This window comes from Zosterops lateralis, assembly GCF_965231275.1.
Source record: "Zosterops lateralis genome assembly, chromosome: Z".
In the NCBI taxonomy this organism is placed as follows: domain Eukaryota; kingdom Metazoa; phylum Chordata; class Aves; order Passeriformes; family Zosteropidae; genus Zosterops; species Zosterops lateralis.
Window position 1 is genome coordinate 14,692,520 of NC_139800.1, and position 15,211 is coordinate 14,707,730.

General features: G+C 37.3%; 1 long non-coding RNA gene across 1 annotated transcript; it reads left to right on the plus strand.

The window, feature by feature from the left end:
• The first annotated feature begins 5,007 nt into the window (after positions 1–5,007).
• On the plus strand, positions 5,008–14,001 carry LOC310923163. The gene is made up of 3 exons (XR_014592554.1): positions 5,008–5,268; positions 5,712–5,807; positions 13,886–14,001. It is a non-coding gene; the product is annotated as an uncharacterized lncRNA (long non-coding RNA).
• The last annotated feature ends 1,210 nt before the right edge of the window (positions 14,002–15,211 follow it).

The following is a 15,211-nucleotide window of genomic DNA, read 5'->3' on the forward strand; positions in this document are numbered from 1 at the left end:
TCTCTCTGTCCTTAACTCATGAACCTTTCATTATATTTCCTCTCCTCCGTCCACTTGTGGAAGGGACTGATAGACCAGCTTTGGTGGGTGCCTGGCATTCATCCAGGGCCAGCCCACTACAACTGCATAGCATAAAAAGAGACTGCTTAAATTTACAGTTAGTTTTTATTCATTTTCTGTCATTAGGAAGGAGCCAGAATTGCTAAATTGAGCACCAATTAGATTTTCACATCTACATTTTTATTCCTTCAGTTCATATTTGGTATTTGAGGTTTTAAGAGCTTGTGACTTGGTCTACAACCAAAAAAATTAAAAATCCCTCTGTATGTGAAAGCCAAGGTCCTTCTTCAAAACTGATTCTAGAAGTTAGTGCCTAAGTGCAATATTGCAAGTGTGTCAGTAAAATCCTGAGTCATTGCAATGAGTTTCACACAGAAATTCTGTACTGCAGCCAAAATCAGTATAACTTAATTGAACTTATTCTCACAGAATGTCATTAGCAATGGTTTGCACTAGTGGCTTTCCAAATGCCTAAATTCTGTGTGTTATAAAAACCTGAGGATTCAGACAGATGGCAGAGTACACACTAAAAAGGCAGAAGTCTGAGCCATGCTCTGTGATTTACACAGGCTGAACCCTGTGTAAACATTAGCTCTTCCTTACAGAGGGACAGAAGAAGGAGATTTCAGGCTCCTCCTGTGTGAATCAGTTCACCAAAGTCAGAGTAGGAACCCTGTACCTGCCCCTGAGCTCAAGGGAGACCCTAATAAATGTACTTGAAAGGTGAAGACAGATAGACAGACACAAATGCCTTCAGTGACTCTGTTAGAATTGATTTGGCAAAATGCCTCACAATTCCGGTAGGCTTGGAGATATATTTAAAAAGCAAAACCTTTTTTTTTTTTTTTTTTTTTTTTTTTTTTTTTTTACTGCAACAGGGACAAAACCTATCAGTCTCCCCAATAAAATAGTTAGATTCAACATGACTTTTCCTGTGCTACTCCAGCTTCATCCTCATATTTGTTTCTGCTGCAGTATGTTTTCATATATGTGCATGGAAGTTCCTTAAAAAATGTTTACTTAAATTTGACAGTTGGCAGCTTTGCAAAACTAAACCAAACTAACTCGCTCCATAACAGCTCTATTTTGCATATTCCCTGGTGGCTGCATAATATGAAATACTTTACTTGAAATTTTAACTAATTTTAAATTAAAATTCCTTAGATTTTTAACAGATTAAATATTTTATTGCCTTTTTCATTTCACTGTTATATTTGCCAGCCTTTCTGATCAAGACAACATTATTTACATGGATGTGTGTTGTTATTTTTTTGTGGGTTTTGGCTCTGAGACATTAGCAAAATTATACTTCAACTTAATTCCACTTTTCTCCTCTTAAAACAAGCTCTCCTAAGTTTAGGGTCACAAACTTTGTAAAGAATAAATAAATGCTATGACCTTCTCATATAAAAGTTCACACTTACATGGTGCTGAAAATTTTTTAAAAAACCAACAAGACTCGACAAGGAAAATTCGTATGCAGATTTAGGTTATTACAATATAGCTCATGTATAAAAGAAAGCTACTGCAATATACAGAAATGTGGCATGTTTCCAACAGCTCTGTGGAGCAGTGCCATCAACCCATCATTTTGTGGTACACAAGAGTGGCAGAGAGTGCTCCACAGAAAAATCCTATTTCCACTTCCTTGTGGATATTCCAAATTACTCATGGCTCTAGCAGATAATTCTGATCTCACTGTACTCTTGTTTCTTTTAGCTTGGTATCATGGATGAGATAAGCAGTTATTCCTTATCAGATGACTGTACTACCAGCCCAAAGGGTTACTGGTTTGGCATCTCAAGGACACCCTCTTAAAAGGATGACATTATTAACAGTGTGACTGTAATACATACAAGATCAAATGTAGATCTGTAGCACTGTGTATTATTTTAGGGAATATATCCACATTCCATAGCACACTAAAGATTAAAGAGAGTTTTGCAGTTGGCATCCAAGTTTCTGGCCGTCTGTTTATCACTTTGTTCCTCTGTCCTTCCCAGTCCTTCCAATCATTTAAGTAAGGATTTTGCTTTAACAATTTTAGTATAACTGACAAATCTCCTGTCATGTTTCCTTCTGCTTTGAAATTTCCTCAAATCTGGCATTAATCCCCATATGTCACACTGTTTCTTTCTCTGGATATGTTTTGGGGGAAGTGTATTACCTGAGCAGGAAGGGGGTGGTGGGCTTTATGAGTCATGTTTATTGTAGGAAAAGGACCTCTCTAGAAGGCCTGCTAAATCAAGGAGGTTGTTAAAACATGCCACAGTGTCTGCTTGTCTTGTGCAGCAATTCAGCTTTGTGTAGAAACACAATTTGTTATATAGAAAGTTAATGTCTGAGTTTTTTCGCCAAGCTTGTAGTTAGAGTGTAGGATGAGCTCCTGTATCTCACCTCGCAAAACCAAGTATAATGGGAATCTTCAGAGAACCCAGTCCTGTTGCTGCAGGGAAATTACTATTTTGTGATGTTTTCTGGATTCCTCCTGTGAAACGTGACTCCTGCACAATTTTTCTTTTGATGAGGAAATAGCTCTTTGGTTTTGCTCTTGTATTACCAGCTGGAAATTCCACAGCTTTAGTGTTATCTGACACTGCGGGGACAGATGGGTTCCTTTAGGGATCCTTAGCAGAAGGATGACGACATTAATCCAGTTACAATTGAAACTTTAATTTCTTAACATGATTTAATGATTATAAAAGGACTGAATTTGTAATTAGAATGGCATAGGATGTTCTACTAACAGAATCAATATAATACAACCTAGAAGTAGCATAATATAGAATTTATAACACAGTTTGTGATTTCTGATCACCTGGACTCTGCAGATTGTGTCAGATCTTAATACTAGGCTTACCATCTACATAATGATCAAAACACAAGCTTGAAAATTATGGTTACTTTGGTAGCAGAGGACAGCAGCGATGTCTCTGGCCATTGTGAGGCCACAAATCTCACTGTCCAGTGGCTGCTGTAATCCAGGTTCCCCACTTTGAACTTGAAGCTTATTGATTTTAAGGAATGTGCTCTGGCTGCTGCAGACACAGAGAACACTTCCCTGTTCTCTGGCAGGGCCATTACAACCACCAGGAACATCAAGACAGGTGAAGAAGGGAGTAATCAGTCTGGCCTCTAGGAACCTTGAGGCCAGTTAGGAAGGGGAAAAAAAAATCTGTTCGGTTTTTCTACTTGCCCTTCAGGATTTGATAATGAAGGAAAGGGAAGAAATACATTATTTGCTCAGTCACAGAGAACAGCCACTTGCCCTATAAAACTGCATTACTCATGCTAACCCCACTACGAGAGGTTGGGAGCAGGGTGTACTGGTCACACTTAGTCATCAGGGAGCTCCTGGGAATGGAGTAATTTGCTTTCCAGAGATCTGACATGCAATTTGTTTAGTGTTTGTCTGTTGTTGTAAAAGCTGTCCCATAAGCATAGCTCCTTTCATTTTATGAGATTTTATGGCATAATGTGACCTTATATAGTCACAGCATCACAATCAAAGAATAATCTGAGTTGGAAGGGACCCTCAAGGATCATTGAGTCCAACTCCTGGCCCTTCAAAGAACCATCACCACCAAGAGTCACACCATGTGCTTGAGAGCATCGTCCAAATTCTTGAACTCTGTCAGGCTTGGTGCTGTGACCACTTCCTTCAGGAGCCTGTTCCAGTGCCCAAAAACCCTCTGGGTGAAGAACGTTTTCCTATCCAACCTATACCTCTCCTGACACAACTCCAGACCTTTCTCTTGGGTCACCACAGAGAAGAGATCAGTGTGAGCCCCTCCTCTTCCTCTTGTGAGAAAGTTTAATGTCTAATCCTGTGGCACCCAACCCTGTCCCCAGACCTGGAGGTGAGGCTGCCCCCAGCCCAGAGCAAAGGGGACAATCCCCTCCCTTGCCCGGCTGGCCGTGCTGTCCCTGATGTCCCCAGGACACACTTGGCCCTCCTGGCTGCCAGGGCACTGCTGGCTCATGTTCAACTTGCCATGGCCCAGGAGCCCAGGGCCCTTTCCCTGGCACTGCTCTGCAGCCTCTCATTGCCCAGTCTGTCTGTACATCCAGGGCTGCCCCAGCCCAGGTGCAGAATCCAGCACTTTCCCTCATTAAAGTTCATATGGTTGGTGACTGCCCATGTCTAATTTGTCAAAGTCTCTCTGCAGGTCCTCCCTGAGTTTGAGGTAGTCAACAGCCAAATGTGCCAAACAAGGATTTTATCACAAACTGTGGATACAAGGGAGGAACAATGGTCTCTGTAGAGAACACATCTGTGTCAGGAAACCCCTAGAGATGGAGTGATAATAGAGGACATGCATTTAACAAATTCTTACTTTTCTACAAAGAGTATGATTTCAGATTAACATAGAGCATAGGGATAGGTGGGCCTTGATGAAAGAATGACTTTTAAATCCATTACCACATTTCCTCCATCCAGTTTTGCTTTTTTATTCTGAGTTGCTTTAAGGCAAACTCTGCAATGACCACTGCACTAGATGTCACCATGCAGAAATAAGGGGGGAATATTTTGGCTAAATGGAATCCAATAACCTGCCAGTCACATTCCCAGCATACTCTTTATTCCCAGGTCCCTAGTTTACTGATTTGGAACTCCAAATCCTGCCATCTCTTTGTTTCTTAGCCAAAACTGAGAGTTTTTGAAAAACTTCTGGTGCAGCCAAATTTCTCACAGACATAAGGTTTAAACTATCTGATTCATTCACTGCTAGATTAATTCTTAACTTTCTGTAACTATTTCATTTAGGAAGTCTATTTGAGTTCTACACTAGTAGACCAAAAATTGGAATTTACTCACTGTGGTCATTCTGTTTATGCATGTGTAACTTCATTGTGCCCACTATCAAGGGACCTAAGCTCTTATCAAATCCTATGACACTCTCTTTGACATCAGGCTACTGGTGACCATATATGTCATTTAAAAAAATGAGGTATTATCTGTATGCATAGAGAATGAAAGACAGAATACTGAATGGAATAATGGAATTATTCTGTTTACTGTGCTTCATACAGTTCAGAACTAGTGACATTTTTTTTTTTTTTTTTTTTCAGAACTGGTGACTGGCTCTATTGCCACTACAAACAGGACTTGGGGACTCTGGTTCTGCTTTAACTCCATCTGTATTTTCACAGATCTCCACAGACTCGGGCAACAATGTCCCTGAGTTCAACATCTATCTTGAAGTGGTAATACATGCCTAAAGGACCACATAGTATCATAGTGTTAGGCTGTTCAGTGATTTATCTGAATACATTCTTTGGATATACAGCTCCTCTTCCAAGTGCATAGGCACCCATCACACAAATACTTTGCAGACCTGAAAGTGACATAAATCCACACCCTTCTGAGGAAACTAAGCTCCATTCTTCACACTCTTCAGAAATCTCAGAAAAAGTTCCTTGATTCTGAAAACAAGCAGTAAATCATGACTGAGAAGGAGCTATGGTGCTCCTGCAGTTGCCTAATCCAGATGTGGCACTGCTGCTTGACCCCTAACACACCAGGTGCATCAGAGGTTTTCAGACTTCAGGAACACATACCTTGCATATTACAAATATTACATTTTCCCTGTCCCAATATGCAACCATAATCCTTAATTTAACACAATATGTTTTTGTTTATGTTCCAGGTTCTGTGTAATTCAGCAGTGATAATACATAAACTGTCACTCCAGGGCGGCAGTTCTGGACACTTAGGCCCCATAGCTACAGCAGGGAGACCATAAGTACATATAACACTATCAGTTTTTCTGGGTAGATCATAGGTCAGAATGACTACAATAGTTTGAACTGAAGCAGTTTTAGAGACCCACCACTGTACGCTCAGGGAATTGCATACTTGAAAATTAATTACCTAATACATTCTCACGTTACAAAATGTTTCACCTTTAAAAATTGCCAGAAAATTTTGATAGAAGATCTTCTTACGTGCTATAAACATGTAACCATATAAAACCCAAACAAAAACCCAAAAGGTGTCCAAATGCTGGTTGGTAACACTCAGGAAAATCAACATCTACATTTTCTTCTTCTCTTTAGGAAGAAGTTACATTTTGATGATAAAGACAGATAGCTTTTCAAATGCAAAAAAAGCTCTTTGTGTCTGAGAACTGTCAATATTTTCACAGAACTTTTTTTTTAATCCTTGAAGAGTACACTCAGCTAGAAGAGATACTATACAGTTGCTACAGCTGGATACTATATAAAAATGAAAATGACCTTATCAATAAATTTGCTGAATTTGAGAAGCCCAGGGCTGTTTGTTTGTCTGTGGGCTTTGTAAATTTTTCTTGGTTGGTTGTCTTTTTCCTTTTTTTAATTTTAGTAATAATTCTACAGATAGTGACTGTGTAGCAAAGGAAATAATTTTTGTTAGCTAAAATTCCCATATCAGTCTCACAACCCCCGAACCATGAAAAAGCTCATTTTAATTTCCTGTAAATATTTTGTTTATACATTTTGTATATGTGTGGCCCTAAAACTACATTTCAAATTGCCAGTGTTTCAATAAACCAGTGAAAAATAGAGCAATCTGCATGCTGAGCACAGAAATAAAATTATGCTTTAATGCAACCGTGAAACTGTGGCATTCCAAAAATGGCATATTGCAATGTGTCCTAGAGCATTAGATATCCGTTAATCTTTTAGCAGCTTTTTGAGCAGGACATCTCTTTGAGCATGAATGCTTATTTCCAAAGAGACCATGCCCTTGCCTTAGGGGAAAGGTTATGAAGACTACTGAAAAAATTTGTCAGGACACTAGATTTATTGTACTTCTCTTTTTCAAAATGTACCATGTAATCACTAATCTCTGGAAAACTTTGAATTAACATGTCATCTAAAAGATATTACTGTATTATTGCTAGCACACTACCCAGGATGTAAAATACAGGGGTGTGAGTAGAAGGAATACGTCCCAGATTTTCAGACATGACTGGCTGCAATCTCCTGACACAGCAGTGGAACTGTGGAACCTTCCAGTCACACTCTATCCAGCATGTTTCACTATATAATCTCCTCTTGCATAGTTTCAAAGTACTAAAAAGCAGAATTTTTCCACATATAGTTTCAGAGAAGCAGACATTTTGTGATGATAAAACATCTATTATAGTAATTTCAAATGCCTGCATTTTAAGTTTCCTTTAAATCTTTTGACTGAAAATAAGAAAATGCAGCAAATTTCTGCCTACTGTTAACAGACTTTGTTTCTTTACATAGTAATTTTTTTTTTTGTATACATGTAGGACTGACTGCTCACCAATGGGAAGCTATGACTTATCTACCCAAAACTTAGGTTTGTAAAATGTTTGATCCCTGTAACTCTAGAGAACAGTATCTAGACAACTCTAGAGAACAGAGATTTCAGAGAAAGCAATCGAAATGGCAAGACTACCTAGTAACTGTGAATTAGGAATGCCAGAGTGGGGTGTTCAGCTTTTCATGATCAAGATGTACATCTGTTGCCAGATAAAAAGTGCTGTCTATTTTCCCTCTGTACTGTAAGTTAATTTCTTCCCACTCTTCCAAGTGATAATGATAAAAGAAAAGTATCGTGTTCTTTTCAGTCTTGATTACAATGTGCTCATCTACAATTAATCTTTACAGGTGTCTGCATAATCAAAATATACTTCTGTTTTTTTCCTTAAGAATAAGGCTTGGAATGCCATGCTTTCAAGATGTGAAATGCCATATAATATGAAACAAAATCCATTGGCTGAAGGAATTTTAGAGTGTTATAATATTAAATTTCATTTTATAATGTCAAAGGTTCCATAGGCAAAAATTTGCAACAGTTAACAAGTATGACCTCTAAATTAGTCACATGAAATTCAAAGCATAAACTTTAATATTCACTCATGTACAGCATTTTTTGCCTAAAAATCCCTCAGAAGGAATGAATCCACCAGTCCTTATTAATATCACACTGATGAGTGATAGTGAAGCAATGGTTCAAATCTCTGTCACTGACTTAAGTAAGAAAGCAGAATTGGGCCAAATTAAAGAGAAGATCCTTAAAACAGTTAAGGTTTTAGCTCCTGAATCAATCACTGAACATTTGCAGTGGCAAATATTTCAGTAAACTGCTGCTTTTCATCTCAGCTTTTAATGACTTTCTTATTTCAGGAAACCTGGTGGGCTAAATCACAATAAAAATAATCTTGTGAGATCAGTTCACACGTTTGTACCAGATATAAGCAGATAATAACTAAGGTCCTTTTGGCTTATTTATTTGTTTTGTTTCAACTGCAGTGTAGTACTTATAGTCCTTGCTAGCTACTTTAGATCAAGGATGTTTGAAAGTAGATTCGTCAAAAAGGACAAAAAATAGCACATAAGATAATATGCTTTGAAAGTAAATCAGCCTTGGGAGACCAAAATGCACCTCTACTGTAACCTACACAAATACCAGAATTGTGAAACTACAGTTACGTCAAAGATCTCTGCTGCTCCTTTGGCATAGAATCCATAAGTGAGGCATTTTTACTACAACACGTGTGAACTTTTCAACTAATGCTTCTAATCAGAACTTAAATTTAAATATGATCTCTCGCAATTCCTCAAACCTTTTATACCTAGGTACCTAAGAGTTCTCTTGATTTAAATGAATTATTTTGGTATCATCATATATTATTTTGATACAGGCTATTTTATAAAATTTAAAAAAGAGTTTATGAAGTCATAATAATCCAAAGTGGTGGCCTTTGATTTTTAAAGTGCTAATCTTACTTTACAAGTTACAAAGAATATTTCAAAGATCCTTTTAATTAAGAAAGAACTGGGTATATATTCTAAGTCATGCATATCAGAGTTCTACAGAAATTGCTGTTGTTGAAATACTGTTTATAATTTGAGTCTTTGCATTTGAAAAGAAGATGCTGAAAAAAAAATAGGACATAGAAATTAGCCTTTGTGTGATTGAATGTGTGGAAAGCTCTAAAGAGGCTTAAAAGAGCTCAGTGTGTTAAGGACACGAAAAAGAAAACTCTTATTGAGTTGCTTATGGTACCTAAGTGCTTTTATGTGGAGAAAATACAGTCACAAAGCAAGACTTTTAAGAAAGGAAGGACAAGGTTTAACATGAAGAACCTGAGGCCAGACAAATTTAAATAGGAAATATAGCATATTTTGAGTAGTGAGTTGCAACCAGTCACCTACACCTCTTGTAGATGGATGTGGTTAATGCACATATTTTAGGATGACCTCAGATACATAATTTGAGGATGTGTTTTGACTAAAACCAATTTTCTGAGACTCAGCACAGTGGTAAAAGAATGAAATGTATGATCTAGTGATATGTTTGAAGAGTGACTGAATGACCATATAGGTTGCTGGTTCTGAAGTCATGGACTATGTGTACATTACCAAATTGCTTTCAGAAGTAAGAAACACTAAAGGTATATGCCAGTCTTCAGTAGTTTTTTTGGTTATATTTTGCTTTTTGGGACACAAGATGAGCAATTTGAGTTTCCTTGATATTAATAGCCATTTGGAATATTGAATTAATGGAATAATAGGATAGATTCTACCATCAATGAACTTCAATACCTGATATTTTTTCTTCATTCTGTTGTATTTTGTCCTCTTTTATTTTTCCTCTCCTTACTACATAATTCAAGGGAAATGCAGTCTTATGCTGCAAGACTGTTTTAATGTCATGTTTTGCCACATCATTAATAAAAGAGATGACATTTAATGTCCTAAGTAAGATTTAATCCATAATGATATCACTTTACATTTACATTGGTATGCATCTCTGTTACCTGTGAAATGTTTACATTCTTTAAGATTGACTAAAATAAGGTTTTGAGAAATATTTTAAAGTTAGTTGCTGAACTTTGGTCCTTTGTTTCAGCAATTCTTTGGAAAGTGTGGGGCTGGAGGGATAGACTAGGGTGCTGTTGAGGAAAACATTATGGCTGAAGAGGATTGTGTGCTTTCTTCCCAAGAAAAGCAGATTGAAGGGTACTCAAACACGGGAGAACCTATAGGAGTGCCTAACGTGAAAATCCATGAGCTACTGTGGTTTCCATGGGCTACATGTTATGGACAGAACCTCTGCAAAGCTCTGATAAAAATTCATGTACATGCAGCAGTTTTTCCAAATTTACTGAGACAAAGGGCTGACAGTCCCAATCCAATACTCTCCATTGTTGTGTGTAATGGCTATTGACTTCAAACAAGCCAAGTATTTGCTGGTTTTATTTTTCAAATGGAAAATTAGTGTATACATTGAAATTGACCATAGGTCTTTAAGTGTTCTGTTTGGTGGCTAATTCCATAGAATTACAGTAAGAACATGAAAATTAAACCATCCTATCGTTCCCCACAGAGCCAGTCAGCTCATGATTCAAGCACTGGGCTGCTTAGTTGAAACAGCACCATTTTCTGTTTTATGTTCAGCTGCTGTCTGCATGGTTGAGTAATAAAAATTATAATTTCTGAGAAAAAAATCTACCAGGTAAAATACAGCTTGCGATAGATTGCCAGACAGGAGATCAAGATAGAAACAATAGTTCCTTACTGAAAATGATCTTGAACTAAAGGTTAATCAGAAGAATGTGTGGAAAACCTTGACAACTCTCTTCTACTAAATAGCATTGCACAAAAAATCCTATGTGCTTATTGTAGATTTCTGAAAAATAAAGATGAGTCATTTTCTTACAATTAATCTACTCTTTAACAAAGAAAAAGAATTTACCTAGAAGCAAATTTTTATGTCTCAGAGATCTCTACATGACTTGTCTAGGTTCTAACATCTAGTTATAATAAAATACCTAGTTCCTGCAGCATTTTCCATTTATTCAGGTTTGGGTTTTGTCTTTTTTTACATATCAGAAATTACTTAAATAGTCTGAGACACAGCTTCAGTATGACAATGGTATATACAAAATAATGAGTAGAAATTAGTGAGTTGGGATGTTTAGAGGGCAGTATTGTTAAAACCATGACACCTATTTTACTTTCTCTCTTATTATTTAAATGTCACTATGTGCTAGCATTGTACAGCTGGAAATAATAACTATCTTCAATTACCTCATCTTTCATGCTTGCCAAAAAATACATGCAATAGCATGTTTAATTCATCACATTTTGTTTGTACATTAATAAAAGGAAATTGCACAGACAGGAACTGTATAGTACTGTATAGCAGAAGTAATGAGTAGACAGCAAAAGGTCTGGTTTGGAAGTTCAATGTTCATTTGCAAGCTGTGGACCTGAAACAAAGTATGATTTGAAACGAAGTGTGGCTGTCCATTCAATATTTGCAAAATAAATTAAAGGTATATCTCAGTTTCCTTAAACTTTTATTTTAAACAAGTAACATTTACTTCTGAAAGTAGTGCTAGAACCTTCAGCTGGACTACAAAGTTTTTAGCTGATTCAGTGACAATGTCTTTGAGAATTTTCTGAGGAGAGTATAAAAGAACTGAAATAAATGTGACAGGTGAGGCAGAACTTATCACCTAGGGTTGAACTCAGTGTATTGTATTCTTAAGGATTTATTCCTATTTTATTCTGCTGAAACAATGGAGAATAATGGAAGCACCTTCTGAGAGAAAAGTATAAATCAAGTCTTTTTGAGTTCAGAGACTGAAACTCTAATTGATTGATAATTTTGGTCACCTTTGTTTTTATTTTTGTCTATTTTTTTTTTCTATTCTCACACTGTTTGGGCCTTGAAAAACCTCTCAGTTGAAGGAGAAGAAAAAAGACAGCTAGGAGCAGAATTAAAATTATTCTTGATTATTATAAAATTTCATCAGAACTCAGGCATAAGAAGGAGAAAGAAAGAACTGGAAATAAAATTTAGGTTTATTTACACAGAAAGGAACTGCTCCAGCTAATTCCCAGCAGAAAATACAGTTTTCAGTAACTCATTAACAGAGAAAATTTAGTAGAACCCTTAAGTAACACACGAATCCCAAGCTTATAATGAGCTCCTTTGGAAATCAATCCTTCAACTATAAAAATGCAGACTATTTTCTTTCTTGTGACACAAGATGGCTGTTTTGCTGTGGGGAGCCTGAGAATGGCTGCTTGTGCACAGAGAAAAATGGGAGGCTGCACTGCTGTGTCACAAGTGCCAGCAGGGGCTCAGGTGCAATCTGTCCCTTCGGGTTGCCTTAAGTAACCTGTGTGTCTTTTCCTTCTGCAGAAATACTCAGCAAACAAAAAGAGAGTGGAAAAAGGCACATCTGGGAAAGGGGACACTTCTGAAAAGGCACAGTCTTTATGGTTTAAGGAGAAATTTTGTTAGCCTCTCTCAAGCAGTACTCATCTCTCCTTCCTTGAGTGCTGTGATGTACCCTTTGCTCCTTCTGCAGATCAAAGACAAATCCAGTATATAACTCCAAAACCCAATTAAATCAAGTATAGAATTAAATTTAAGAGTTTGAAATGTAGACTGATTAAATCAGCGGTGGATTATTCATGCTGGATTTGGATATCTTATTCTGAATAATTTGGGTTTATTTAGCTTGAATTATAATAGGTCAAGGAATATGAAATCTCATATTGAGGGAAAGTCAGAGTTCCTTGTATGCAACATTTGCTGTGGATTAACTGGAATTACATCATGTCAAACTACCTTGAATCTGTTCTTTACTTTCCCTCTGGTGTAAATAACATGTCATTTTATCGTAGGTTATTAATCCCTCTTTGAAAGTATCCTCACATTATCTGTGTTCGCCCTAATGAAATTGCTGTGGATGCTGAATCCTGAAACAGCTGTAGTACACTACACTACACTAATACTACACCAGCATTCACTCTCTTATGCTGTCTACCAAGGTCAGGTTATCTCCTAATCTCTTAGTCATCTGTGATCATAATGCACTTGTATCACCTAATGGATTTAAATGCAAGTGCAGGGACATTTGTGTGTCCTTTGGACCAGATCTCACAAAACTCTAGCATGGCATTGAGATACACCTTGTTCATGGATGTGAATAGTTCCAGAGAAAGAGTACGTATAAAGCCTTTCAGTGATCATTTAGCATATACATGTGCACTAGCATCTCCAAAGCAGACATCACAGACATGATCCTAGTGCCTACTGATGTAAAAATAAGGACAGCAATTACATCTGTGGAATATCACTGCAGAGTATAGAAATCCAATTTCCATCCCTTATACTCCAATATACAAAGATACAACAATCACTTGTGCATTTTATATTCCTTTGTTGCCCTTGTTCTTCCTATGGTTTGGAGTTTGTTGAGAGGTTTTTATTTTATTTTTTTTTCTCTGTTTCATCTGTATAAAAAGAAAGTTTTTCACCAAAGCAGCTGATGACAAATGAGGAGTTGCATAATTGGTCATAGCATTCTAAAGCATAGCAAAAATCTTTAGGGAAATTAATTCCTCAGATTCACATTTCATTCAGTGGGAACCCCAAGAAAAAGGTGCCCAGAAGCTGATAGGATGCTTGTGGCATGTGATCTTTTCATATTCTCTGATTAATGTCATTGAACCTATGAAGATAATCTCTGTGGATGTGATCTGAACACCCCTGTCTTCTTATGAGGTGAAGGTCAAAAATAGATGCAGGAGTCCAACAAAGTTGATTTGTAATTCAATGTTACTTGTTGTAAAAAACCAGATTACCTTCCAGGTGTCATGACATCATCATATTTTTGACAGAAGTTTTCTAAACCAGTAACTGCTGAAGTGGAAAAGGAATCTTGAGGAAGAATCACTACATGAATGTAGTTTCCCTATAACCTTTACTGAATGCCTGCTGTTTGGCAATGCTGGAAACAGGACACTGATCTATCACACTTTGTTTTTATGGCTGACACAGCTGCCACAGCAATTCTTGTTGTCACTGCTGCAGTCTGAATGCAATGTCCTTTTTCACGTTGAAGAGAGTGAACACTGCATATCCCTGAGGTGGATCTAAAAACAGGATTATCCCATTTGATCTGTGAAAGGTAAGGAACTGTTTACCTCTTTAAAACAATGCATTTTTGTTTACAAAATGTTGTACAAAAATCATGTTGTTGAGATATTACTGTGTTGACACAAGAAGTAAAATGAAGCATTTAAATTCAATTTTACAGTAAGATGTCAACTCACTGGATGAAGTTTAATGAAGATAGGTTAGATCTACAACCACTTTCAGGTGTTACCGTGCCATAGACACGGAGATTTTTGTGAAACCTTTTTTTTTTTTTTTTTTTTTTTTTTTTTAATAGAATGTTATGAGGAACAAAAGGAGAAAGGAAGAATTACTGCTAGATAAAATTTTCACAAAGGAATGCTTAATCTGCTGGACTTTTTGGACATTTTCAGTACTATTTAATGTAAGTTTTCAGTTAGATTTTGTAGTAATAAACCTGCATTTGGTATTCTTGATCTGTAAAAGGTGCAGATAATTTTTAAAAGCAAAAAACCAGAGAGATACTTGATGCCAACCATAGCCTCAAAGACCTCAGATGCTGAGGATTGTGGTTGCTTTATAGAATCAGAATCATAAGATCATAAGTTGAGTTGGAAGTGACCCTAAAGGTCATCTTATCCCAAACCTCCTGCCAGATGCAGGGACACTTCCTAGTAGACAAGGTTGCTCAGTTCCCCAGCCTGACCTCAAACACTTCCAGTGATGGGACTTCCACAATTTTTGTAGGCAATCTCTTCCAGTGCCTCATCATCCTTGCAGTAAAGAATTTCTCCCAAATATCTAACCTAAATTTTTCTTATTTCACTTTGAAGCCTTTATTCCTTGCTCTATCACTACAATTTCTGACAAAGAGCTCCTCTCCAGCTTTCTTGTAGGCTCATTCAGATAATGGAAGGTTGCCATGTGGTTCCCACACAACCTCTTTATCTCCAGAATAGCCCACACTTGCTCAGCTCATCTTTTTAGGGGACATACTCTAGTACTCCTATCAACTTTGTGGCCCACCTCTGGACTTACTCCAGCAGTTCCATGTCTTATGTTTTGGAGCCCAGAGCTGAGCACAGTGCGCCTGGCAGGGTCTCAAAAGAGCAGAGCAGATGAGAATTCCCTCCCTTGACTTGCTGGCCACCCTTCTTTGGATGCAGCCCAGGATTTCCTTGGCTTTCTGGACTGGGAGCACTCACTGTGTGCTCATGGTGAGTTTCTCATCAGCCACCACCCCCAAGC